General features: G+C 38.4%; 1 protein-coding gene and 1 non-coding gene across 7 annotated transcripts in view; one reads left to right on the forward strand and one right to left on the reverse strand.

Annotated features, from left to right (window-relative positions):
- The window catches only part of MID1 (midline 1), a 374,517-nt gene that overhangs the window by 133,635 nt on the left and 213,890 nt on the right, over positions 1 to 26,992 (reverse strand). The window contains exon 1 of one of the 6 annotated variants that reach the window (XM_074392020.1): positions 7,621 to 7,791. The exons of the other annotated variants lie outside the window; for them this stretch is intronic. The gene's annotated coding sequence lies outside the window, so the exon portion shown is untranslated. Of the gene's footprint in view, positions 1 to 7,620; positions 7,792 to 26,992 lie in introns of those variants that run through there. 6 annotated transcript variants of the gene reach the window in all.
- Positions 13,225 to 13,331, forward strand: LOC120366649 (U6 spliceosomal RNA). Its single transcript, XR_005581235.1, has one exon. It is a non-coding gene; the product is annotated as a U6 spliceosomal RNA (small nuclear RNA).

Genomic DNA, 26,992 nt, shown 5'->3' on the forward strand with positions numbered 1-26,992 from the left:
CTTCCAAAAGAAACTTAGTATGGTTTATTTTCTAGCTTTCTTTAAAATATCTTTTTGCAGAAATTAAAATGCTATTGATTCTTTTTTTTTTTTTTGCCATTCAATCTTTCACCAAACATTTAAGTTCTTCTATGTATTTGGTCCTGTGACAAGTACTGGTAACACCTGGCCCCTGTCTCCATGATCTTATGGTTCATTCAGGGAGAGAAAATATGAAAAAGGTCAGGTGTGGTGGCTCATGCTTGTAATGCCAGAACTTTGGGAGGCCAAAGTGGGATGATTTCTTGACCCCAGGAGTTTGAAACCAGCCTGGGCAACATAGTGAGACTCTATCTCTACCAAAAAAAAAAAAAAAAGAATAGCCAGGAATGGTGGCACATGCTGTGGTCCCAGCTACTTGGGAGGCTGAGGCTTGAGCATGAAAGGCTGAGGCTGCAATGAACCGTAATCATGCCAAAGCACTACAGCCTGGGCAACAGAGTGAGCCCATCTCAAGAAAAACAAAATGAACAAGCTGTAATGCAACATACAAAAAGATGCATGCCAAAGACAGACAGGGAATAATCAATTCTATATAGGAAGAGAGGAGACAAGGAGAAGCTTCCTGAAGGAGGTAAAGTATGAAGTGGGTTTTACAAGATAAACAGGGATTCACCAAGCAGATAGTGGTAGGTAGGTGGGAATTTTATGCAAAATTTTATCTTTCATTTGACTTTTCATATATATATATGAATATATATCTTGATATATATAACAATATCAGGCCAGGCACAGTGGCTCACATCTGTAATCCCAGCACTTTGGGTGGCTGAGGTGGGTGGATCACTTGAGGTCAGGAATTCCAGAGCAGCCTGGCCAACATGGTGAAACGCCCCATCTTTACTAAAATTAGCTGGGTGTGGTGCCATGCACCTGTGATTCCAGCTATTCAGGAGCCTGCGACAGGAGAATCACTTCAACCTGGGAGGCGGAGGTTGCAGTGAGCTGAGATCACACCACTGCACTCCAGCCTGTGCGACAGAGCGAGACTGTCTCAAAACAAAACAAACCAACAAACATCAACAAAATCCCCCTATATCATAAAATAGCAACTTTTGCCTTTTCTTAACTGTCATAATGTAATTTCCTAGCCTCAAAAAAAAAAAAAAAAAGAGCTTCTTTGTCTTTACATCAATAAAAGGAAATCACACATGCATATTTAACATTTTTGTGAATGGGCAGATTGGTTGTCATTCAGAGAGGATCTAGATAACCTTGGGAGTCCCTTGCAACAAACTGGGAATGGCAACAAATCTCAGCTCACACCTCTGCCTGTCCATGGTTCAGACATCTAGAACAGGACACAGAATAATGAACAAAAGGAGAGAGTGCTGGATGGGTGACTGGACAATCTAAGACATTCTGCAGTTCTGCTACTTATTAGCTGTCTGTATATTCAAGGGTGAGTTTCCACAGATGTTCCCTACAGTCAGTCCCTCTAGCACTCACTCTAATCACTCCCCTCGGCAGGAGCGGCTTCAGTGACAGATTACAGTGAAGCCCCTAATTGTGGGACACATTGGATACATGTTTTGAAGAAACTGTCTTATGGGTTCAAGACTTACAAGGAAAGTACTTCTTTAAAGTGGAAAATTAATAAATAGACATTTTGATGGAAAATAAAAATATCAGTGTTTTCACACCTCCCTCTTCTTCCTTTCCTTTTCTCTCTCATTAGGTGTATCTTAGTCCATTTTGTGTTGCTATAACAGAATACCCGAGCCTGGGCAATTTATAAAGAAAACAGGTTTATTTAGCTCATGGCTCTGCAGGCTGGGAAGTACAAGAAGCATTGTACTGGCATCTGCTCAAGAGAAGGAACTTTGCTTTATAACAACTCCACTCTTGTGGGAACTAATCCACTCCTGTGAGAACCAATCTAGTCTCCATGAGAGCAAGAACTGACTATCTCAAGAAAGACATCAAGCCATTTGTGAGGGATCTATCCTCATGACCCAGATATCTCCCACAAGGCCCCACCTGCCAATACCACCACGTTGGGGATTAAATTTCAACATGAGTTTTGGTAGAGACAAACAAACCACAGCACTGCATGTCACTGAAACTGTACTTTTCTAGTTTTCCTCTGTCTAACCACTGCTGACTTCTACCTCTTGCTAATCAAAGCCTAGTTGTTTTCTCATGGTCTATGCGTCCTTTGAAAGAGCCATCCAATTTTTTGTTTGTTTCACGTACTGCCTCTCTGAGAATGACTGCTAGGATTCTATCCCAAAATGCCATCTCTTCCCGGAACCAGTCTAGCACTGACAGTTCTTTGCTTCATGTACTGCAAGTGCCACAGACTTGAAATGCATATCACGTGGGATTTATCCTCTTCCCTCACAAGACTGTCTTTGTCTTCTCTACAGGGCTCCTGGTGGCTCCTCACAGCACTTCCATCCTCCTGGTCACCAGAAGGCAGATATCACAGTTTCTATTCATCTCTCTTTGGGGGTTGGCAGAATAACGGCCCTCAAAGATGTCCACAGCCTCCTTCTTAGAGCTTGTGAATATTTTAGGTTACAGAGCAAAGGGGACTGAATGTTGCTGATATAATTAGTATTGCTAAGCAGCTGACCTTGAGATGGTAGGAGTAGCATGGATCATCTAGGTGGATCCAAAAGAATCACAGGCTTTTTAAATGTGGAAGTGGCAGAAAGAAGAGTTAGAGTCAGAATGATAAGATATGACAAAGAGTCAACCTGTCATATCTGGCCTTGAAGATGGAGGAAGGGGCCATGAGCCAAGAAATGCAGGCAGCTGCTAGAAGCTAGAAAAGGCAGGGAAATGAATTCTTCCCAAGGCCCTCGAAAAGGAATGCAGCCCTAAAGATATCTTACTTATAGCCCAGTGAGACCTGTGTCAGACTTCTGCCTCTAGAAATGTAAGATAATGAATCTGCATTGTTTAAAGCCATCAGGTTTGTGCTAACCTGTTACAGCATCAGTAGGAAATGAATATACCCTCTATCCCTCAAATCCAAATCATTAGCTAAGACATACACGTGTCAACCCTCAGGAACTCTTTGCACTGGTTTCCTTCCCTCTGTTCCCACTGCCCCTGTGTTGATGCAGACTCTCTTTGCTATATTCCTGGACCATTACCAAAAAATCCTAATTTGATTCTAATCTCAAATCTTTTCTCCTTCAGCTGGATGTTTGTAATGTCCTTCTGGCACCACTACCTTTTTCTGTCACTCCTCTCAAAGGCACAAAACATTGAGCAGCTCCCTGCTGCTCAAAGTATGAATCTGGTCACTTTGTCTCCTTTGCAAGCCTCGTTCCAGCTTCTCCCAAACTATGCTTTCAATCATTCCCAATCATTCTCTGGCCTATACCAGGGACCCAGTAAATGGGACCATTTGATGCTCTTAGCAATTGCCTTTGTTTTTCTTCCTAGCACAAATCATTTTTCCTATGTGTTTCTGGTTTCATGTTTGTTTTCATTGATTTCAGGGTTTTATGGTTTGTTTTGTTTTAAGATGAGAGTAGAACCTCCTAAGAGGCTCAAAGAGCCTGGCCACTGTTGCATTTGGTGACTTCATATTCAACAAAGAGGAATTATTTTAAAAGATGGCTCTAAATAGTGTGACATGTCTTAATTTTTACATTCAGCAAAGCAACCCCTTTAACTGAAAAACACAAAGTGATATAGTTGTCCTATTCACAAAATAACTAAAATGTTTATTTTAAAATATTATTTCTTAGTATACAACTGAATAGTCAGCAATAGGACCTGGGTTTAAAGTTATAGGATTCATCTCATTCTTTCAGTATGGCTGGATTCACTCTGGAGTTGATACAGGAACATAGGTGCACGTGTGCAGGCCGACACGCAAACACAAATCTCATATGGAGATAACATTCACAGTCTAAATTTGAGGCCAGTTATGAATGTGTAGCCTGAGACAAATGACCAACTCCCTTAACATTCTCCATGATAAAAACTGGATGTAAGAGGTGTGTGACTTTTGGGGCTAAGGAAAATTAACCAACAGAAAGATGGAAAGCTAGGACTGTAAGAACGATGGGACATTGGTACCCAGGTGATGGCTAAGGTGATCTGGCTGATCTAGTTGCCTGAGCAGGTGGCCCCTTGCTCCATCTAGGCTCCGGGTATCTTCATCCTGAGAAAGCACTCGTTCCAGGAGGAGGACTTTCCTGGAGAGAGTTAGGCTTTCTTTTGTCCAAGGTACAGGATATGAGAAGAAACATATTGAAGGAGAAAATTCCCAGTGGAAGAGGAAAGACCTAGGGACTTCCTCGGCTTTAGAGTTTGGGCTTGAGAAGGGAAACAGGGGAACTCGGGATAGGTGCTCTTATGAATTATTGTTGCAGACCAAGGGCATAGATTCATCTTTTTTGCTCCCTCCTCTGAAGAGGCAAAAATATTGACCCGGTGAGTCCATTCAGACATAGCATTTAACCTCCAGCCTATATTGTCGCAACCTTTGCCACCATCTTGCTGGATAGCTCATCTTTATTTTTTAATTTTTTTGCATTTCACCACTTTATTCTTTGTAGTCTCTCCTGACCTCTGCTATAACACAATCAAGATAACCTGTACCTTGAAGGAACACCTCGGATCCCTGCGAAGATCGCACTGCCGGGTTTAATCTATAGCCAAATTCAATGGGCAGGCCTTCTGTTTCAGAATGCCAAGGATATAGAAGTTTCACTTGTATATTCAAGAACTGACCAGGAATTAGGAGTCTCCAGACCAAATGCCTTCTGAGAGCTCACTTATCCATTAGAATAAGGAGATAGCCTATCATCAGCACATCATCTATGATTTTTTATCCCAAATTTCTCTTAATGGGAGCACTGACATTTTTAATCACAAGGTAAACCCACCTCTCAATGCTTTCCTACAAGTATTCTAGGTTATAATAAAGAACATGCAATTCTATCAATTCCATCAATAATCTTACTTTCAGCCTCTCACTTTGTACAACTCTAAAGCTTTCACGACCAGGGAAATTTGTGAGTCACTAGACCAAGGAATAAACTTGGATGCCAACACTGGGTGGCCTGTGATTAATTGTTAATACCAGGTGGCTCTCAGCCACTGCCCAGATGATTCCCAGGGCACTTCCTCCAGTTCTTTTCCAAATATGCTCTGGACTATAGAGACTAAGTTTATTGTTAAATTTACCAAAACACTGAGATGACAAACACACTGTTAAAATTATACAATGTTACACCAAGCCACACAAAAATGGTTTCAGAACAGGAAGCTCCTATAAGTATTTCAAACAACAAACAGCATTGAAAATGTACCAATAAATCGAATTCTTTGAGAGTCCTAAATTTCAGAAACAAAATCAAATCAATTTACTTGATTGTCCACTCCTGCTATCTCTTGTTTACCTGGGTAATTAAGATTCAGTTGAGGCCGGGCGCAGTGGCTCAAGCCTGTAATCTCAGCACTTTGGGAGGCCCAGGCGGGTGGATCACGAGGACAAGAGATCGAGATCATCCTGGTCAACATGGTGAAACCCCGTCTCTACTAAAAATACAAAAAATTAGCTGGGCATGGTGGCGTGTGCCTGTAACCCAAGCTACTCAGGAGGCTGAGGCAGGAGAATTGCCTGAACCCGGGAGGCGGAGGTTGCGGTGAGCCGAGATCGTGCCATTGCACTCCAGCCTGGGTAACAAGAGCGAAACTCCGTCTCAAAAAAAAAAAAAAGATTCAGTTGATTTGTTCCTATTTGAATTTTTGCTGTGAGATTATCTGCATTATAGAACTATAGATGAAATAATTTTTAAAGACTGCAGAATGATGTTTCTATCTTGGACCAGCAGAAATACAGACTTTCAGAGGCCTCAAACTACTGAACTGTAAAACACTGGAAATCAACCTGAGTTTAGGAGGCAGATTGTAACAGGGACCCAACTCAGAAGGGACTTGCTCTTATCTTAAATAAGCATAATTTTCAGCAAACTGACACAAGAACAGAAAGCCAAACACCGTATGTTCTCACTCATAGGTGGGTGTTGAACAATGAGAACACGTGGGCTCAGGGAGAGGAGCATCACACACTGTGGGCAGTTGGGGGGCGGGCAGGGGAGAGACGGTGGGGGGTGGGGAGGGAGGAGAGGGTGGGAGGGATAACATGGGGAGAAATGCCAGATATAGTATGCACCTAAAGTAAAATAAATAAATTTTTAAAAAAATAACAAATGGATAATATTAAGAAAGTTAAAATAAAACCAAAGATTAAAAGAAAAAAAAAAGTATCTAACACAATCTCAATAAAAACTGGCTGCTACATCCAAGACGAATTCATCATAGAGTATTTTGAATAACATAATACAAGCACTCAGCATCTGTATATTCAATCATGCAGTTTAGTATTTGACTTTGAGTGATAAAAAACCACCGAATAAAGATACTACCCAAATGCTATTTTACTGATTAGTACTCTGGCCAATTTAAGAAGCAGGTGAGTCAGTAAAGGCACAGTAAAACAGGGCCACAAACTGAAGGAAAAAGGAGAGAAGGAGACCCAATTGGATTTAATTGCATTCTGAAATACTGCAAATTGATAGTATAATGTAGGCCGTTTCAGTACAAATGAGAAGTGGTTCTTAAAAACAACAGTATAAATAATATATCAAGTAAGAACAGGTGAAAAACGGTGATCCAGTAACATTTTATAGGTAAAGAATGTTACTCTGAACTATCACTGCAGTTAGCCTCCAAATGCCAGCACATTCAAATTCATTTGCTCAACCGGTAACAGACAACTAAGAATTTCTGCCAAGCAAATTGTAGGGGACCAGAGGGACTGTTTGAAAAAAAAAAAAAAAAAAAAAGTGACAAGCAGATGAGCACTGAGATGCTAGCCTCAAGTTTTAAAATAATTAATACAATAGATATTTTGAATAACTTGACATTTCTTCTTTAAGAAGTGCTGAAATTAACTTTTTTTTTTTTACCTGATACTTGAAGTGAGAACCAGGAAAGACTTTTAATTTCACCAAACACCCACCTGGTGGAATTCATGCAAATCAAATTAAACTGTTAACCAAATCTTTTCTGTACTTTCACATCTGCTTAAAACATGCTCATTCTTAATAATTGGATCTCTAGGACATTCTTTAAAATAATCACATACTCGCCTGACCACGCAACCTGATTAATAATGAATGAACATTACTGAAAAGAATCACTTCGAAACACAGCAGATGTCTGTGGGGAAATGAAAGCTTTAATGATCAAAATTAAGGGGAAATGGAAGCTGGGTCACACTTTCTGGTTATTTTAATTGAAACCTAGTCTTCCAAATTTACTTAACAGAATACTTAAACACTTCTTCACGGGGTTCATTTATACAAGCAGACAAGCACAAAGACAAATGGCAATGCAAAAGAACAACACAGATTCCTTAAGAAACAACTGCCCTATCCTGTTCTGTCTTAATAGTGAAGAAAGCCCCTCAACAGTTTCAGAAATCCTATTTGTTCCATTGAAAGACTGATAAACAGGTTAAAAACAGGAATTAGTACATTGGTCCTTAATAGTTCTTTGAGCACTATAGTTCTAGATTCTGACAAACAGATCACCTTGAATACCCACCAATGGACTGCACACTAGTTCTTTTTGAAGAAACATCGCTGTAGGCAGAGGATGGGGACCCACAAAATGACAGACAGGCCACCAAGACCAGATGGTGGGTGGCAGGCAGTGCTGGAGTGGTCCTGTGTGTCTGTGAGTGCGTCGACAGTGAAACACAACAGGAAAATCGGTCCAACAATTCCAGGAAGGCCAGCTCCACCTCATCCACTCCGCCAGGGTTGCCCGAGTTGAAGAATCAACTGCCTTTTCCATGGCCCCCGGTAAGACTTCCCTATCCCCTGGCCTACTCAATGTTCAGCTGAACCCGAATGAAAAGGTAGCTCAGGTCAGCTCAACACCCACTGCCTGGTCCAAAAAAACGATGACTTAGCAATAGAATCTGTACTTTCATTCCTTACAGAGACCAGGAGCAGCTTGGCTGACAGAGATAGTGTCCTGTGGCTGAAGGCTGGGTGCCAGCTTTCCATGCCACCAACAGGAGCTGTCCTGCCCAGCTCCTTTGGTTGGGAACAGGCACTAGACCCATTTCCTTTGGGGCCTCTCAATGTCCTACTGAGCACACGATCATATTATACTCTGGATGCTGGCTCATTCATTTAAAAAAATAATATACACATTATTGTGTACTTTTATCTTCTGAATTAAAGTGTAATGTCTGGAAGAAGTTTTCTTCAACATTACAACAGGAACAACAATCTCCAATATAGACACAATAAAACAGTCATTTATTTCTTCTAAAAATAGTGACCTAAATAGCAATCTATCATCCTGATAAAATATATGTATATACACACAGGTTTCACATACACACATGTATATATATATATTATGTACAAACATATACAAAAATCATGTGTATACATATGTTGAATATTACATACACAGTATATATATAATAGCAAATCTCTGATGAGTGTCTAAAATTTCAGTCTCCAGAATGGCAAAGAAAAGGGGAATTGAGAATGTAAAGTAAAATTGATTTTAAAATTTAAAATTTGACTGACTAAAGGAGGAAGGGGAAGTAGTCTTCCTAAAGCAAAAAAAAAAAAAAAAAAAAAAAAGTCCTGCACTGCAGTTCTTTGAAGGATGTTGCTTATCACTATGTAAGACAAGAAACTGCAACTAAAGTAAATCATCAGGAAAGTGTTTAAAAAAAGAATCATGTACAATTCAATTCATAATCCAGACATTTGGACTCCACCAAAGGTGTTTAAGGAACATTCATGATAAAGGGGAAGGAGAGGCAAGAACTGCTTCCTCAGGCTGCCCAGTTTGCACGTCTCAACATCTACTTTATTGCCATTGCAACACTTCACAGTAAATCAAAGCATGCTTCACATGTTAGGACATAAAAATGCAAACACAGTTTTTTTTGGCTTATGTCTCTCCAAGTTATAACTTCATTTGTCTTTTAACAATGAATAAAAGGATTACTCAATTTCACATATAGATGACTTCCTTAAGAAGTTCTCATTGTCCTCGGAAGAGACACACATAGATCATCAAGTAGAATTCTAAAGAACTTTTCATGAAGACATGGCTTTTGTTAAAACAACATTTAAATTGTCAAAATTCTACAGGCCTAACTTTTCCCTATTTTGGCACTGTAGTGGAAAATTAGCCTGAACATCTCAAGTTGAAATATCAGGAAAGAAATATTTACTCCAACCCTCAAAACAAAATGGTAAACAAACAAAAAAATATTATAGTCTCCTAAAGGGCATAAACTCACAACTTCCAGATGAAACTTCCCACTATCTGAATGTCTCAGACATTTCATGTCTTTTACAGTTTAAGAAATAGAGCATTTACTTTTAAAGGCACACAGAAACTATTTTACATTATATTGAAAATGACTGATGTTTTCCAGGTCTATGCTGTACCAGGTACCATGCAAGAATTTGGTTCTGAAAGCAATGATAGCAGCCTGGACAAAGAAGGAAGTTGGTTAAGAGCCAGTTACACCTGGTCTCCTGGAAGAAGTCTAAATCGACCCTCCTGGTGAGTGGACCAACAGCGTGGTGGTAGCAGAAATGGAAGTTACTACTTCCTGTGAAATCAGCCACAGATGAAAAGCATTTAACACTGCTGTCCCTGAATGCTGTCTCAAATGTATTTATAGTTTGATAGGCATTTCTATGTATATTCATAGAACTATTTATATGTCTGTATAAAGTCCTATATATGTCCATAATGGAATTAGTTTTTGTAGTTACATATAATGTATATGTATACATAAGTCCACGTACGTATACATATACAAAAGCATCTTTTCAAAATTGTTTGAGACTGGATAGAATTCACTCTTCACAAACCCCTCAGTTATAGTGGCCCTTCTGCATTACAGAAACATTCCTTCCTCAGTGCAAAAACAGAAACTTGTAGATAATGTTTATTTAAAAATAACAACTGCCTGCTCATATCTGCAAAAGGTTACCTGAAAATGAGCAAAACGACACAAGTGATCTATACTCTGAAAGACAGACCAGTCAAGTGGGATTTCTGCAGCAAGCATAGTAGATTGTGCCCTGGAGAAACGCTTGCCTCTTGGGGAAACTTTTTCTTATTTTATTTATATAATACTCTCCTAGGAGGCAGAGAAAGTACACAGCCTCCCCTTCCCAATTATTATCCACCAGAAGCAAAATAGTTATTGATGATGGCAATGCAACATTTCACAATTGTTCTCTGAACACTAGGAAGCTTAAGTTCAAAGACAAGAACAAATACTAGTCTTGTGACTCATGGAGGTAATGACGATGTTATAGAGTAACTGATTCCCATTGTGTGAGCAGTTTGGGAAATTCTCTCAAATATGATGGCTCCGTTACTCAAAGAAAATCTCTTTTTCCCTCAACCTCAAAGTCAGCCACACAAAAATGTTCACAATACCCTGAAGCTGCCTTGCAATCTTAAAAAGTAAGGAAAACTAACCTTTATTCACAACTCCTGGTTAACTATTATGAAGAACATGCTTTAACCATTTCCCCTGATCACTGAAGCTCTACAGTCAGGGGAAGAAGTCTTTTTTCTTTTCTTTTCTTTCCTTTTTTTTTTTTAAAGGCAACAGAAAGAGGAGTGACTCTTTTGTTCTGAATTGTTATTGTAAAGCACCACATGAAAGAAAAGGAACGATGGGAACATGGCAATGAAGAGGACAAGAGCGCTGATAAATGAAAACAGGATATTAAGAACAGCGTCGGGACTGTGAGTCTGTACAGAACAAAGGCGGAAGGCTTCTCGGGAGAAATTCAAGCAGAAATGCTCTTAACACATTTACATGCCAATGGATGAACTGTAGTTTCTCCAAGTGGCATAGATCTTTAAGTCCGGGACAATAAAATTAGGTTATCATTAAAACACACACACACACACACACACACACACACACACCATAAAGTGTCATAAAATTAAAACTGTTTTCAAATCACATTCAAGCACACCCTCCGCTTTCAACCAGTAATCTTCTTGAAATTTCTAGATCTATGTTTTGCTCTATATAAAATAAGATACTGGTTCTATCAAATAACTGAGCTTAGTATATAGTCCCAAGGAGAGTAAATTTTTTTACTAAAAGAAAAACAATTTTCTTCCCATTCACAGCACACTCTAACTTACACTTTCAATATAACCTTTCAATAGAGCTTTCAAGAACTCCCAGGGAAACTAGGCAATGGGTACTGTGTTGTGAAACAATTACGGCAACTAAGTGGCTAACATTAATAGAGTACACTGGTTTTGCCAAGTCATGGTGGTGATATCCTATACTTTTCTTCCGATGCAAATTCTGCATCAGAAGCTAGTATGATGGTACATTTAATAAGACATCACTCTAGCTTATTGGACTTACCACATAAGAATTATTATTGTAGTCTCTAAAAAGGTTCACAAAAGTAAAAAACATGTCTTATTTTACACTCCATTAAAAAAATTCAGTCTTTTTTTTCCTCTCTTTTCTATGTTCTGCCACTATTCTCTTCCCCCTGCTTCCTGATCAGTACTTTCCATTGTCAGATGAGTAATGACACTCATCTTTTTTGCTAAAGCATTTTATCCAGCTTTTCTCTGGCATGCTTTCAGAAAACTTGGGGCTAAGCCCTGAGTTCAGTGGGCCCAAGTGTCCTTGGTCTAGTTTTGGGCTGACACTGTCAAGGTTGTATCCTGTAAAAAAAAAAAAAAAAAAAAAAAAAAAACATGTAGTGCCTTGAAGTCAGATAAACCTGAGTTCAAATCCTGACTCTGCCATTTCCTTTCAAAGGCAGACAGGAGACAGATACTGTACATATCTTATACTCGCAGATGCTCTTCCTATCTTCTATGTAGTTTCCTTATCTGTAAAACGTGGACAATAAGAGCTATCTTAAGGGTCCTTTGAGGATTAAGTGAGGTGAACTTTTTAAAGTGCCTGACAAAATTCTCACTCTTATGGAAGGACAGGGTGGTAGAGGTGGGGGGTTGGGGTCCTTCTTCCCTTCTTATCCTGAATCACCTCTTCCCACTCTTCTTTGAATAAATTCATTATCTGTGTTTTTTACTGGAAACCTTTTCATACCGTTTTTGGAAGGAAGTAGGCTATAAATCCATTTATTCAATAACATTCATGGAGCATCTTATGTGAACAAACAGTATGTGATGAGAAATGAACTAGCATTTTTATTCTTAACACTAATGACTTACCTTCACACTGGCAATTTCATCTATTTCCTACACTATGACATACCTCTGTTTATTACCACTGATCTCCCACCATGACCTTGGGGCTTCACTTCTGCTTCCCACTGAAGGTCACCCTGTCCCATATGCATTCTTTGTCAGAATTTTTTATTTTGCAGAAAATAAGGGACCCTGGCATGGATGGAACATGTGAAACTATCAAGAACAGTGAAAAGTTTCAGATTTTTGCTACCTTCCAGTTTTATTTCGTCAATGCTGGCAGAAGACCACCTGAATCAAAGATAAAGGTTTTTTTTACTCAGATGGTATGTGTTTCATGTTCTGTTGGTTCCCCTTGTCTCCAAAGTCCTGTGGAGCATCTCAGGTCCATGTTTGCAAACTCAGTAGGTTTGCATCATACCTGAGCAACCCCAAGCTTAGTGAATCTGAATCTTTTATAATGGACTGCAAGTTAGCCTACCCAGCAAATAGTCTGGAATAAGTGCATTCAGTGCTTCAGCTCACAAGAGGTACAAAAATGTGATGGATCCATGGAAAATTATTTCCTAATAGACACAACTCCTGTCTCTTCCTGGCGATATGGCCAACAGTTGTCACTAGAAATCAGACGATCACTGGGCTTTCTAGCAGTTACCATAGAGGGAGAATTTCATTTGGCATTGAATGACCCTTGAGTCATAGAAGACTAGAGGTAAAAGGAGCCTGCAAGAAAGTGATGAGAACTTCCTTACCAACAGCTCCAAGCTCCTTCTCCAACCACCCTCTGACATCAGCTGTTGTACCAGGAAAACTGGCAGAAAGCAGGTAAGCCTCACCCATAGATTTTGTTCAAGTAAACGTAGCCCTTAATGTCCTCCATAGTCCCAAAGCAGCTTGGGTCTGTGCAACTTCAACTCTTCACTCTGAACCTAAACTAATTTTAAGAGTTTGGTGCTTGTTTCAGCAGCACATAGATTAAAATTGGAACGATACAGAGAAGATTAGCATGGCCCCTGTGCAAGGATGGCACACAAATTCATGAAGCATTTCATAATTTTTATTATTCAAAAAATATGAATAAAATAAAAGTTTGGAAGAGTAAGCTAATTTTGTTACGTTTATGACATTGGAAATCCTGTATGTACATCCATCTGGCTTTCTTTAAGCATTAAAAAAAAAGTAGAAGTCTTGGCTGGGCACGGTGACTCACGCCTGTAATCCCAGCACTTTGGGAGGCCGAGGCAGGTGGATCATGAGGTCAAGAGATCAAGACCATCCTGGCCAACAGGGTGAAACCCCGTCTCTACTAAATATACAAAAAAAAAGTAGCTGGGTGTGGTGGCACACGCCTGTGGCCCTAGCTACTCGGGAGGCTGAGGCAGAAGAATAGCTTGAACCCAGGAGGCGGAGGTTGCAGTGAGCCAAGATTGCTCCACTGCACTCCAGCCTGGTGACAGAGCAAGACTCCGCCTCAAAAAAAAAAAAAATAAAATAAAATATAAATATAAATAAATAAATAAATAAATAAATAATTAGAACTACTTCTTTTGGAGTAAAACCAGAAGAGTCATTTCTTTCATTATTCTTTCGTTCCACTGGTATGTTCTGAGGTTGTCCTGTGTGCCAGGGGCTGCTCTGGGCAGTAGCAAATTAGTGGTAAACATGAGAGCAAAAGCCTGCCCTTGGAGAGCTAATATTTTAATGAAGGAAATAAAAAGTAAAAGGGTTTTAAAAAACACAAACATTTCAAAGACTCATACATAAAATGAAATAAAAAGGATGACATGATAGAAGGTAGATGCTAGCTTTCTTGACATTTTGGCTTTGTTCCTGCCAATAAAAAAGCAAAGAGTATCTGAATTTCAGTATAAAACTTTCCAGTGTTTGGTCAGAGAGCTGTGATTTAATTTTTCAAGTTGTTAAATGTTTAGTTTCAGACTTCCTCAAGGATAGATTTCTTTTTCAAGGGCATAAAAATCCAACTTTAACTATTTCTTACAGAAAATGCAATGTAATGAATTATTGGAAAATGCTGACCTCTTTATTTATTTTAGCAATAAAATTTTGAAAGAGAAAAGCCATGAACATTTAGTGGGCTCAGAAAGCAGGAACCATGTCTTTTTGTATTGCTGTAACAGAATTCCTGAGATGAAGTAATTTATAAAGAACAAAGATTTAGTTCTCACAGTTCTGGAGACTGGGAAGTCCAAGATCAAGGTGCCATCAGGTTAGGGCCTGATCTCTCTATTTTCAAGATGGCACCTTGAAGGCTGTGTCCTCTGGAAGGGAGGAATGCTATGTCCTCGCATGGCAAAAGAGCAGGAGAGGAAAAACCCACTTCCACAAACCCTTTTAATAGCAGCATTAAGCCATTCATGAAGGCTCTACCACTAAGTCCCACATCCCAACACTGCTGCATTGCAGATGAAGCTTCCAACAAATGAATTTTGGAAGACACATTCAAACTGTAGCATATGGTACTCAGAATTACCTGGATATCTCAAATGTTTGATTCTAGGATATTAACTCAATGTTGAAAATAACCATGGATGTACAGTTAAGGTTATAGGGATGGACGGGAAGGAAATGAATAGAGACACTGGAAGAGGCATTGGTTTTGTCTGTACTTACTCACCAGCTCTCTTCACCATTAGAAGAGGAAATTTCAGGATGGAAAGGAAGGAAATGAGAGAAGAGTGCTGGGGGAAATAAACACATGTGACTAGGGCTTTATGACTGGTGAGCACCAAAGATGAGTTAAGACTAGATCCCACTGGCTGACAGCTCTAGTTGGTGTCTTATTGACAATGACAATAATATCAAAAAAGCATGTAAAATAAATAAATTCACTGGCTAGGTAAAATTGTAATAGTCGCTGGATCATGATTTTTAGAGCCTATCTCTTTAAGAAAGGGTTAGAAGGAAGACAATCTCAGAGGCAACTGTTGTAGAAGAATAAAGAGTTGCTACTGTAGCTACAGCAGAGACCAAGAGAAGAGCTTGGGAAGTCTGGGTGGCGGGTGCCCTGTGCCACTCTTCCACAGTGAAGCAAATGAAGTTTGTGGGAAGACAGGGTGGCAGGGGTCCAGGGGAGGGGTTATAAAGCAAGTAGTCTTCTGAAGATTCAAGCTGTTTATCTGGAGACTTGAGAGTTCTGCCCAAAATACATGTTAAAAAAAAAAAAGAGTAATCTATATAAGAAAAATCCCATAAATGCTATGAGGCTCCTAATGGCTTTTAAAACATATTCTCAAGGCAGGCTAAAGTCTGAGAGATTGTTCTTATATTATCAAAGTACACTTCAATTGTTATCTTAGAGATAAATTATAAATGTAATTTGTAAAACATGAATACAAGGCATGAATCTGAAGTTAATATCAAAAGGTATGATCTTAGGGAGTTGGCTTAAGAGTTTTTTGTTGTTATTTTGACAATTCTCACTGAAATGCATTTTAAGTGTGAGTTTCATCCCTTACATTTTATCCATTGAATCAAATTAGATAAGAAGCTGGCTTTTAAACATTAAAAACGGCAAAATTGAAAGAACTCAGTACTTAAGATGCAATCTAGGGCTTAAAAATTCACTTAAAAAAAGTATGCCTTTAAGAACAGTGAGCTTTCAAGGTGGCTAAGCTATATTAAGGTGAAGTTATACTTATTTTGACTATAAATATGAATGCTAATTGGAGAAAGTATCATATAACTATATGAGAAAATACTGCATTTTTGAAAAACCAAATCTGAGTGCCTCATTTGTCATCTGTATGGTAAAGATATTTCGGTTGTCTCTTTTACGTAGCTCTTTTAGCTTGTCCTTATTTAAGTCAACAGGGTCTCTTGATTCAGGGCATAGTTCCAAACAATTCTGCCAGTTCTCTAAATCTGTTCTTTTCATTCCAAATTCCAAGTGACTCTCTCTCTTTTAAACGGATGCAAATACTTAGTTTCACAACTTTAGTCATTTTCATCCTTAGAATACAGACTGGGAAATAGCTCACTCCTGTGGTGCTGGGCAAAGGGTGCCAGACGATAGCAAAGATGTCGGTGACTTCACCGAAGGGAGCTTTGTTGTGCAGGAGCCACTGCCAGCTACCCTCCCCCGAGCACTGACTACCAAAACATCACAGTCCAAAGAGGGGCGCTCCAATCCCCTTTCCCACCTCCCCTCCTCCACTTCCCTGCCTATCAGCATCCAGAAGCAATTCTTTGCATGGGTGCTTCTTCATCCTGATCCTGACTGGCAGCTCCAAGGATTAAACTCAGGTCCTTTGGAGCAGTCGCTTTATGCACATTAGCCTCCTGGGGTGTTGAACTCCAAAACCTCTATTTTTTCCCCCTGGGTCTACCCTGTATCTCACAAAACCCTAGTTAGCCACTGTGGTACACAGCCTTTCTTCCATTCTGGGCTATCAAAAGAAAACAAAACAAAACACCAGACCTTACAACAATATGATGGATATGGTAATGATCGAGGGTCTTTAGGGTAGTGGGTAAATTCCAAGTTCTTTCATAACCAAGACTTGGGAACCCGTTTTCTTCTTTATCATTAAGACTTCACATTTTCATCAGCAGAATCTTGCTTACAATAGCACAAATGATCATTTGGCTGAATGAAAATAGCTTGTGTGTTGTACGTGTGTGTGTGTGTGTGTGTGTGTGTGTGTGTCCAATTAAAAAAAAGTTCCTCAAAACTGCTGAATGAAAATCAAGACCAGTGTCTTTTTAATCAAACAAAATTTCCTGCTTAGTGACTGCATTAAAAAAAAAAAAAAAAAAAAAAAAAAAAAAAAAAAGACCATCTGGCCTTCTCTGCTATTTGAGGTTTTTTTTTTCTCCTCCTCACTTCCTGGTTATCTTTAGCAAAACATTATTGTTTTTACCATGGTGCATTTCCCTCTGTGCATTACTTTAATAAATGGGATAGAAAGTATTGCTTCATTTCTTGAAAAATACTTTTCATTTTAAAATGGCAGGTTTAAAAGGGGGGAAAATGTGCTTAAAAGAAGGAAGATGAAAGTCAAATCACAGTGAGGGCATTAACCACTTATGTTTCTTTAAACACTTCTGCCAAGGCAAGCTCTTTTTCTCACACACACACACACACACACACACACACACATATATATGCATAGTAACCATTAAAATCCAAAAAGAAAAGCCACCCTATGTACCCTATCCTAGTCATTTAAGGTGATAACTATACTAAACACCCTGCAAGAAATAAATCTGAAATGGAATTAATTTCCATGTGGGAACAAAGATGACAACAAAAATACAATCAAATCTCAATTAACTGAAATTCTCTGGAAATGACAGAGTTCTGGTTAATTTAATTTTCTGGTTAACTGAATCCCAAATAGAAAACTTTAAAAAAACCACCATGGCATGTGTGTACCTATGTAACAATCCTACAAGATCTGCACATGTACCCCAGAACTTAAAGTAAAATTTAAAAAAAAGTTGTACCTTCAAAATAAAAAAAAAAAAAGGATCCTAACTGAAACATTTCTAAAATGTTTGAGTCCACTTTACTTGTATAACCACAAATCACATATTGGATCTAATTGAAAGGTTTGAGGTAATTTCAAATCTTACTTTTCCTTGAGACCATCATTAAAAAGACCTTTCTTCATTTGATCATAAGTAGAGATTGTGGGAATTCACAAAAGAGAACCTAGGAGATTGATTTGACTGTATAATTGTATCCATGACCGCGGATTTTCACAGTAATTCATAATAACACCTTTCTCCTTTTACTTCACAAATCTTTAGGAAAAGTATAATGCAGAAAACTTGTGGTTAATAGAGGTTGAATTTTTTTGGCCTCAGTTCAGGTAAGCTGAGGTTTTTGTGTATTTACATGCTAAACAAAATGACAAAGATTCCTCCTTTTCTCACTGCTGTTCAATAAGTGTAAAAAATGAATAATAATTTGAATATGGTACTTCTGATTAATTTTATTAGTACAAATTGAAGACTATGGAATAATTTCAGAAATATGTAAAGTAATTGAGAAAGCACTAGTGTTTAGGTTTCTCAGCGGAACATAATGGCAGCTCAAGACTGGTCCCAAATATCCTCCTTCCATGGTGCAGACACGACCAGTTCAGCCCTTCCTTGGGCTCCCCATCCCAATTTCCCACAGAAATTTACACTGTGCCACCTGAGTTACCAAATAATGACACCATTTTGAATCAAATTATTGCCCAACAAAAAGAGACCTCTAGTCTTACATTTTAGGGTCCCACGCTTTGATGAAGGTTATAGTAGAAGAAGCTCCTGCATTGGGTAGGAGATTGGGAAAACGTTAGCTCAGATCACTTCCAGCTCTACAATTCCAAATAGCTTGCATCATATGTGGAAAGACAAGACTGAGACTCATGTTCTCTCTCTGAATACCCACACACTCTCACACTCTGTCTCTCTACCTCTGTCTCTGTCCTTCTCTCACACACATATCACTTTTTCTTTGGGGGAGAGGAGGACATCATCAAGCCTCCATCCCCAAAGCAATACTTGGTAGATTTATTTTGAAATCCTATTATATGCAAAGAACTCTGATAGCTACTGAGCACATAGTAGAGTTTTCATAAATATTTCCATAAAGGACTGATGAAGCTGAGAGAATCCATCTCTCACTTGGGGGCCTACAAAGGATATTCTTAAAAGGAGAAAAGATCAATGATATCAGATTTAGCTGTGGCACTGGTATTTGTGCCGATGACTATTTTGAAAGCAGTACAGACGTTACACACTAAAAACAGGACTCTATTGTAAGGCATATATATGTGTATATTTATTTATATATTACTATTATCAACTAGTATGTCTTGGGAACAAATGTGTGAAGAATATTTTGAGGATACATGTATTGAGTATATATTTTAGATCTCAACCTATAACTCAGTTTAGACCTTGCAAAGACAAAATCAGTGGGTCCTTATTCTTGCTCATTTTGTCCTTCTAGCTGTACTGTCTTCTCTCAGTATCTTTTCACCAAGTCTTGCCCTGAAGAACAATAAGGACACCAAAACATAGGCCCTTTTTCTTTCTAAAGACTCCTCAGGGGATATTATAAACTTAATGTCTTAGGGAATTCTGCAGAGACTTTCTAAACTGGTATACTCAAAATCAGTGCCAAGGCCCTGAGGGTGATTGGGCTCCAATATCTGTCACCACAGTGATTTCCAGGTTGATTGGGCCCACCTGACATCCTTGGGTCAAGGGTATGGACAAGTAGCCCTGTGCCATTTAGAACTACCAAACACTCTTCCAGATCATAGAAGCAGCATCAGGATGTACTGCAGATTATTACCTGCTGAATCTATGTGAAGCTGTCCTTCCATAAATACTTATTTTTCTTAGAAAAGGGCAAAAGTTCTCATGATACATTACTTAGGTAACTGCTATACCCTAATAGAGTAGTGTGCTTGTATTAATTCTTCACTGTACAAAACAAAGAATATACATATTATATTCTTTGTTTTAAATATAAATATATATACAAATATATAAATATGTACATATATATTCTTTGTTTTATATATATAATTGAGATATATATCATATATATATAAATGATATATAGATATCATTCTTTCTGACTTAATGGAAATAATATTTATTTAGGGAATGGCAACTTCTAGGCAAAGTAAAGAGAGCATCAATATTCCTAACACCCACATGGTTGACATGTGATGCAATCTGCATAAGGCTTCCTTTGAATTTCATTTTTTGGAGCTTTCCTTCATATATCCATAAGTGGCATTTAAAAAAAAATCTACAATTTGCCAGGCATTTTATATAAATTGGGGCTAATCCCTAAATAGTGGGTATCATTTTCCTCCATTCTGCAGATGAGGAAACTGAGACACAGAGTTAAAGTATCTTCTCCAGGGCCACACAACTGGCACACGGCACAGACTAGTTTAGAATCTGGATTTTTCTAACTCTTAAAGATCTCTTTCCGGAAGCGAAATTACTATGCCAAAGACACATCTGCACATTCATGTTTACTGCGGCACTCTTGACAATAGTCAAGATATGGAATCAGCCTAAGTGTTCATCTACAGATGATAAAGAAAATATATTTCTTTATGGGGATAATTAGGACAGTGGAATACTATTCAACCATAAAAAGGATGAAATCCTGTCATTTTTGGCAACATGGATGAGCCTGAAGGACATGATGTTAGGTAGAATAAGTAAGGCACAGAAGACAAATACTACATGTAACAAACCTGCACATGTGCCCCTTGAATCTAAAATAAAAATTCAGATTATAAATAAAAGAAAAAAAATTTTTAAAGCATTTAAAAAGACAAATGCCACATGATCTCACTCATATGTGGAATTTAAAGAAGTCGATTTCATAGCAGTAGAGTAGAATAGTGGTTCCCAGAGGCTGCTGAGGGTATGGGGGAAGGAAAGAATAGGGAGAGGTTGGTCAATAGGTACACAAAGTTAGACAAGAAGAGTAGGTTTAGATGTGCTGTTACACGGTACAGTGACTACAGCAAATAACAACGTAATGTATCTTCAAGACAGCTAGAAGACAAGATTTTGACTGTCACCACAAAGAAATAATAAATGTTTAAAATGATAGATGTAGTAATTACCTCGATTTGATAATTATACTGTGTATCCATGTACTAAAACATCACATTGTACCCTATAAATATGTACAATTGTTAGGTGTCAATTATAAATACATTTTTTTAAAAAAATTTCTTTCCTCAGCAACATATTGCTGTTACAGCCTCAAGGAATTAGAAATTTTAGATATATGAATGTGAAGAAAATGAGGATGCTGTAGATTCTGGCAGTATTTCAACTACTTCTAAAGTTTAATTTTGAAAAGACGAATGGTTAAGCATTGGTCATGTGTCCCTTCTTTACCAGGAGCTATTCAGAAATTTCACAAGCTAAACCCTCCCAATTCTGACTTAGAAGTACTGACATCTGGATCATATTGGCAAGGGGGTGCTTTAAACATAAGAGAAAATTAGGAGAAAGACCTAGGACTGGATTACTTCCACAAGTTCACTCACCAATATCCGCCCAAGTACTGTCTTTTTTTTTTTTATAGCTAGCTTGTCATCCATTCTTTCTACTCAGTGAACAATGGCTTGTGACCTCACAGTTAGTGAGTTCACAGGAGAAATGTATCAGTTATAATTAATGTTTACTAGAATAAATGTAAATATTTTAAAGCATACAACAGTTCCAACCACATGTGATTTCCATTTTATTTTATGAAACACTAAAAATCCACTTGTCCACCCCATTAATTATAACCTGCTCTCAGCCCTGACCTGTATATAATTCCTCCTGACATAAATTGGAACAAGGTGCTCAGAATGGAAGCAGCCTACACCCCAACTGGGTTACAAAATGTCAAGTTCCCAAACCTCTCAAAAGTGTAACCTGACATTTTGCTAAGATTAGAGACAGTTTATGAATTTAAAAAGAGGGCTTAAGGACTCACCACAGTTAAACCTACAGTAACTCCTGAAATATCCAAAGTAAACAGGACTAAGGGAGCCCTGGGGACAACAAAACCCTGTTAGAAGAGATGGAACAGTCTTTAGTGGGTGGTATTTCTTTGCAGAAAATAATGTACATGCATTCAACTAGAATTAAGAAGAATGCAACAATAAACTTTGAGGCTTGAAGCCCTCTAGAGATCTAAAGGAGTCATGAATGGGCCATGTAAAATATTTCTCCTTTTGCTACATGTGAATGATTGAATTTATACTGCCCATTAATCCTAAATGTTGAAGGCAATAAAAAGAGAGAGAGAGAGAGAGAGAGAGAGAGAGAGAGAGAGAGAGATTGGCTAACTTTTTAAATAGTGTTTTTCCTGACATGAATAGAATTATGTATTTATTATACATATGTATAATGTATCTTGGTGAACATCTATAAAATTCCCAACAAGCAAAACACCTATATAAGGATCTAACCACTAAGAAGCAACATTCCACAGATTGATCTTTCTAGTCATTTTCTGTACCTCTTAGCCACAAAAATGGGATCAGACTTTACATTTTGTTTTGCAAGTTGTTATTTTAAATATAATATATTGGGTGATTTTTTATGTTCAAAGACTTCTAACTTTTCAAGATTAATTTTAACTACCTTTTAGTACAACTAAAGTATTACAGCCAGTTGCCAAATAAAATAGACTATATAAGCTGAAGATTTACTAAATAAATGTGAGCAATTTTTCCCCATTATAACATACACTGTCAATAGGGGTGATATTGCCCCCAAGAGAGAGAAAACTAGTTCTCAGTGGCAAAAAAAACTTTCTCTTTTTATGCATAAAGCACAGATATATATATAAATAGATATATAGTGTATCTGTCTTATTAAAATTTCATTCAAGGAGCAATTAGAAAAAAATGATTCAAAAGGCTCTTTGGGACAGGGGGTTGAAAATGAAAATTGGTTGTGAAACACTGTACTACTGCATCAGACTTGTAAAAAGTGGCTTTTATATTGCTAGAATTCAGAAGAGGATTTTTTCCATTTTAAATTTCTCATTCTTGAATAAATTTTTATTTCTTAGTTGCAGAAACCAAGGTTTCAAGAGGCAGATCTTTGGAGACTTAATGTTTTGTGATACGCCATGGTCAATACATGCGATATCTGCCATGTTCTTACTCAAGACTCCTTGGGGTCTGGGTTAGGAGGCACATGTTGAATGAGAGGATATTTTGACGGCAGGTGAACATATCATCTCTGAAAAGGCTGGGGCCTGCTAAGTCTGCATCTCAACATTTATCAGCTCTTGCTCTGTGCTGCCCTCTTGTGATATCTGAGCCTCCAGTTTGCCTTGATCTCAAAACCTTCATCGATGGACCACCTGCCCTCCAGTGCTTCTTGGCACCAACACCCAGGAGATGGTCAGGGAAAGAAGTGAACACCAAAAAATACAGATTTCCTTACAGGAAGAAGCCAGTGTCAGAAGAGGAAGGAAAAGCCACAGAACGTCCCTTTCGCCCTTTAACCCTAGGAGATGGTGGGCCAATTGTCCACAAAGCTGCTGTTACCACAGGCCACACAGCTCACCAAGGAGCAAGGCAGGAGCTGAGACTCTTCATCACCTTCTGTGGTAGGCAGACTTTCTAAAACGGCAGCCCAAAGATGCCCGCCTGAATCCTGGAACTTGCAAATGTGATATTACTCCTTGGATTGTGTTGTGTTACAGGGCACACTCGATGTTACAAAGGAAGGCGATGCAGGTGGGCCTGACCTAATCACATGAACCCTTAACTGCTGAGAACTTTTCCTGACTGATGGAAGAGGAATTTAGAGAGATTCTATGTGTGTGAAGGACTCACTGTGCTGTTGCTTTGGGGATGGAGATGGCCGCTTAAGAAGGAATGTAGATGTCCCTTAGAAAGAGTGAACCACAGCTTATAGCTACCAAAGAGCTCAGTCTTACAGCTACAGAAAGTGAATTCTGCCAACAACCAGAGCAAGCTTGGCAACAAATTCTTCCCCAGGGCCTCCAGATAAGAGCTTCGTCTGGCCAACAGCTTTATTTCAGTCTTATGAGACCCTGAGCAGAGAACACAGCTGGGCCACCCAGACTTGCAACCTACCAGAACCATGAGCTAATAAATAAGTGTTGGTTCAACCTGTACATTTCTGCTAATTTGCTATGCAGCAATCGTAAATGAATACACTTTCCCTTCTCTATGACGATCCTGATAGGGGGCATCCTGGCAATGTCTGTCTCCTAGATCACAGATTCATGTGAGTGACAATCAGTTCAAACACAGCATCCAGTCCTGGACTCTGACTAACTTCTTAACCCTTCAAGAATCCACAATAAATCTTGCCAGACAAGTCCTAGCTCTTGACCTCAGCTCTGATCAATTGTCCCTTAGGAAGATTTTAATCATCTTCTGCTTAATGATCAATTTCTCAGGGCTCTCCAGCTTCACAACCTCTACCACCTGCCTTATTTAGTGCTTAGCATCTTCTTCAAGTCAAGCATCCATCTGGTGTATTTCACTCTGGTTGTCTTTTACCTGCTTAGAATTTTTCTTTCCACATCTACAACGGGTTCATTCTGCCTCTTCAAATCTCCAATGCCCTCATTTTCCTATAATGGGCTGCTCAAAGACTATGTAAGAAGAAAAGTGAAAGTCTGAATACTCTTCAATATGTTAATTGTCCTGAATTTTCTGTAGGGGAAATAGAAACAGTAAAGATATGCCATGAGCACATGCTATGGTGGAAAGACAAGGAGAAGGATTAAGCATCAGACATGGTTGAATGTGAAACTTTCCCAGTATTTTATCACCTCTGCATGTTTCTAAATCTTTCCAGGTCTCACTCTCCTCATTTGTAAAAGAGTAATAGTAATACTTAACTCACAGAGCTACAAGGAGGAATGAAAATGGTAAAGGCCCATATAACAGAAACCAGCATGTGCAAACACTTAAATATCACTGTGAGAAGAACTGAGGTGGTTGTTTGTATAAAATACTTCTAATTTTCGGAGGTGGTAGCTTTGTAAATAATCTTTTTATCTCTTCTATTATCATAAGAACAAAGCCATTGCTACCCTTCTTTAAGGCAGACTTTAGCCTGACAATTAGAGTATTGTGTGATATGGAAACAATGATTTGACATTAGAATGCTGTATCCATTACTCTGAGAGTAAAGAAAGTGAGTTTTAGGATTAGGAATAAAGTTCTTCAGTTGCCACATTTGTTAGGATATTTCTGGGTTTTCTGTAAAGTTGAGTAAACCCTTACCCCATGAAGGCAGGGCCCACGCTTAATTCATCCTGAATATCTACAGAGTTTGGTTGAAAACTGTATCCTCAGTAAGCACTTACCCACTTACTCATTTATTTATGCACTGAAAAATCAGTTAAAGAATATAAAATTTAGCTGGGCACAGTGGCAAGCCTGTAGTTTCAGCACTTTGGGTGGCTGAGGTGGGAGGATTGCTTGAGCCCAGGAGTTCGAGGCCAGCCTGAGCAACATAGTGAGACCCCGTCTCAACAAAGAAAAAAAAAGAAAGAAAAAGAAAGAGTAAAATGTATGGTGAAAACTGTGGTGAGTTCAACATTTTATTTTTTTGAATTCTCTTATTTATGTTCCTACTGAATATTTATAACTTTAATTTTTCTTCTAATTACTAAATCTTACTACTTCTCTGATAGAACCAAAGGGGATATTTGGCTATTTGGGGGTTGGGGGGAGTGGGACATATGTTCCCCGCCAAATCTCCAAGTTCTTCAGCTTCTGACTTGTGCTCTAACCTGAAAATAAACCCAGAAAGTGTCATATAAAATGATCAACATACTTCCAACTGTTTTCTTCCTTTTGTATTTCCAGCTCACTACCCGGGATGCATTTCCAGTGTCCTAGTGGCCCTGTCCTACACCAAGTGTTGCTTCCTGCTTGTGAACATCAGGGACTTTACATTGCAGATTTAAGAGACTTGCGGCTGAAGAGCTTTTCTCTTTCTGTAAATTACTTGTCATTAAAATAACAAAGGATGTACTCATTAGTCAAATTAAAGATCATCTATCTGGAGGTGTATTAAATGCAGATAAAGTTTAAAGAAGCATTGTTGATAGTTTTTTTTTTTTTTTTTTTAATGTGGACTTAATGAATAACTTTGCTGTTAAAATTTCAGCAGCCAAGGGCCATGAAAAATTCCCATGGCTTTAAAATTCACAGCCTTGGCAGACTTCTTAGTGGACAAAGTTCAAGATATTCATAGCTTCCCTGACTTAAAATAAAAATCCCCAAACCACACAAGGTAGCATTATTATACTCTGAACACTCTAGAAAAGGTCTTATTAGCTGATTCTTCATAATTATTTGCTTTAAAAGTTGAATGTTATAATTTAATCTCTCACTAGCTTAGCCTTTAAACATAATGTAGCATTATTGCTTTAAGGTATATACTGGCTTAAGGAATGTAAAGTGCTTCACAACAACCTGCAGATTAGTAGAGCCCCTTTCTAAGTCATTACCCTAGAACACAGTTCTGCAAACTACAGCCCACAGGCCGCCTATGTACCAAATCCAGGCCTCCGCCTGTTTTTGTGTGGCCCACAAGCTAAGAATGGTTCCTACATTTTTAAGTGGTTTAAAAAATTTTTTTAAATATTATTTTGTGACTTGTGAAAATGGTATGAAATTCCAATTTCAGTGTCTATAAATAAAGCTTTTTTGTAACATAATGACCTCCAATGGCTTTATATAGTCTATGACGAGCTGAGGGGTTTGGACAGAGACGGCATGGCCACAAAACCCAAAATATTTACTGTCTGGTCCTTTGCGAACGAGGATGCTGAGCCCTGGCCTAGATTCATCATGTATGAAAATGGTACAAATATCTTGACACTTTCTCCCCTAATAGTGTAGGGCTGTCTATAGATCCTGGTAGTCACATGATCGTGCTCTAACTACTGCCCTTGTCACATATACACACAGACTTATACATACACACACGCATGCATGTGCACACACACACCCTTTTTTTTTTTTCTAATTATTGGGAATGGGGAAGAAGGAGAATGACTAATAGCCAAGACTACCCCTGTTCCTTATGGTTGTAGAAATGCTTATCATTTTTAAAAAAAACAGGTTTATTGAGATAAAATTCACACATTACAAACATCCATTTCATGTATAATTCCGTGGTTTTTAGTATATCCAGAGTTTTGCAACCATCACCA

Source organism: Saimiri boliviensis, chromosome X (genome assembly GCF_048565385.1).
Source record: "Saimiri boliviensis isolate mSaiBol1 chromosome X, mSaiBol1.pri, whole genome shotgun sequence".
NCBI classification, from domain to species: domain Eukaryota; kingdom Metazoa; phylum Chordata; class Mammalia; order Primates; family Cebidae; genus Saimiri; species Saimiri boliviensis.